The 2,101-nt window shown below is 46.4% G+C and overlaps 1 non-coding gene across 1 annotated transcript; it reads right to left on the reverse strand.

Annotated features, from left to right (window-relative positions):
- Nucleotides 1-745: 745 nt before the first annotated feature.
- LOC129656695 (small nucleolar RNA SNORA1) lies at nt 746-852 on the reverse strand. The gene has a single exon (XR_008716486.1). It is a non-coding gene; the product is annotated as a small nucleolar RNA SNORA1 (small nucleolar RNA).
- Nucleotides 853-2,101: the final 1,249 nt, after the last annotated feature.

Consider the following 2,101-nt stretch of genomic DNA (forward strand, 5'->3'; position numbering starts at 1 on the left):
CTTAAGAGAGTAAAGAGGTAGAAGGGTCAGTTCAGTTCAGTCGCTCAGTCGTGTCTGACTCTTTGCGACCCCATGAATTGCAGCACGCCAGGGCTCCCTGTCCATCACCATCTCCCGGAGTTCACCCAACTCACGTCCATCGAGTCGGTGATGCCAACCAGCCGTCTCATCCTCTGTCGTCCCCTTCTCCTCCTGCCCCCAATCCCTCCCAGCATCAGAGTCTTTTCCAATGAGTCAACTCTTCGCATGAGGTGGCCACAGTACTGGAGTTTCAGTGTCAGCATCAGTCCTTCCAAAGAACACCCAGGGCTGATCTCCTTCAGAATGGACTGGTTGGATCTCCTTGCAGTCCAAGGGACTCTCAAGAGTCTTCTCCAACACCACAGTTCAAAAGCATCAATTCTTCGGCGCTCAGCCTTCTTCACAGTCCAACTCTCACATCCATACATGACCACAGGAAAAACCATAGCCTTGACTAGACAGACCTTCGTTGGCAAAGTAATGTCTCTGCTTTTCAACATGCTATCTGGGTTGGTCATAACTTTCCTTCCAAGGAGCAAGCGTCTTTTAATTTCATGGCTGCAGTTACCATCTGCAGTGATTTTGGAGCCCCAAAAAATAAAGTCTGACACTGTTTCCACTGTTTCCCCATCTATTTCCCATGAACTGATGGGACCAGATACCATGATCTTTGTTTTCTGAATGTTGAACTTTTTTTTTTTTTTTTTTTTTTTTTTTTTTTTAAAAATGTTACAGGTCTCATTGTCACCACTGCAATAAAATTACGGTGATGGAAGCAAAACCTGTGTTCTCAATGTAGTGAATGTTGAACTTTAAGCCAACTTTTTCACTCTCCTCTTTCACCTTCATCAAGAGGCTATTTAGTTCCTCTTCACTTTCTGCCATAAGGGTGGTGTCATCTACATATCTGAGGTTATTGATATTTCTCCCAATAATCTTGATTCCAGCTTGTGCTTCTTCCAGCCCAGCGTTTCTCATGATGTACTCTACATAGAAGTTAAATAAGCAGGGTGACAATATACAGCCTTGACATACTCCTTGTCCTATTTGGAACCAGTCTGTTGTTCCATGTCCAGTTCTAACTGGGTCAGAGCCTCCCAAATTGGAAACTCAGGAGGCAAGATTGTGCTTCCAGAAAGCTCTGCACCCAGGGCACCTCTGATGTGGGTGGTGTTGGGTCAATCGAACAAGTGGGTGTCTTGTCCTTGTAGGGCATTGGGTGAGAAGTACCTAATGTGTGCTTGGGTGTCAATCTGTGATGGCTGCTGAACAAGGAGGTGTCCTAGAAGAGGAAGGACATGACCTGGCCCTGTCACCCCCAATCTTCCCCACCCCCTCACTGAGGACTTTGGCACCAGGCTCCCTGTCTTCCTACTCCTGCCCTGATTTCAGGAAGATCACGTCCCCAGGTCCCGGGCTCCCCCTGCCTCAGCACTTTCTTCTGCTTCTCAACACACATCCCAACCCCGGCTGCTCAGAATAATTCAGGGGCTCCTCCTCCTGTGTCTGCGCTTTGCATGGTGGTGTCACTCTGAGTTCCCTCCCTCACCTCCTCTCTCCACACTGTCCTTGTGTATTTCGCTACTTTTCTTCCTTGTCTGAGATTATTGCAACCACTCAGTGTTCTCGTGATTTCTTTATCTCTAGTCTGGCCCTGACTTCTTTCTCGAGTTTCACATATTTCTGCCTGAATATGTCACAGTCCTGATAAATAAACAAAGTACACTTCAAGTGGATTTCCTCTTTCCTTCACTCTGGTCTCCCTGGTGCCCGATTTTAGCTAATTTTGCTGTCTTCTGGTCAAACCAGAAGTTTCAGTTGGTTATAATTCATACCTGACGCATTGCCATATTCTGCTTATTTTAAGTTTCTCTGAATCTTTCCTCCCTTGTTTGTTCCTACTGCTTGTTTGTTGCTACTGTCTTGGTTTAGCTCCCATCTTCTGTCCTGTGATTAATGCTCGTATGTTCCTAACTGGTCTCTCTGTCCCAGGCTTGCTTCCTCCTGATCTGAGTAGCCAAGTAGGGCTTTCTAAAGCATGGATCTGAGGATAATTGTTCTCCACCAGCATTCTAAGGAC

This window comes from Bubalus kerabau, chromosome 6 (genome assembly GCF_029407905.1).
Source record: "Bubalus kerabau isolate K-KA32 ecotype Philippines breed swamp buffalo chromosome 6, PCC_UOA_SB_1v2, whole genome shotgun sequence".
Taxonomy (NCBI): Eukaryota; Metazoa; Chordata; class Mammalia; order Artiodactyla; family Bovidae; genus Bubalus; species Bubalus kerabau.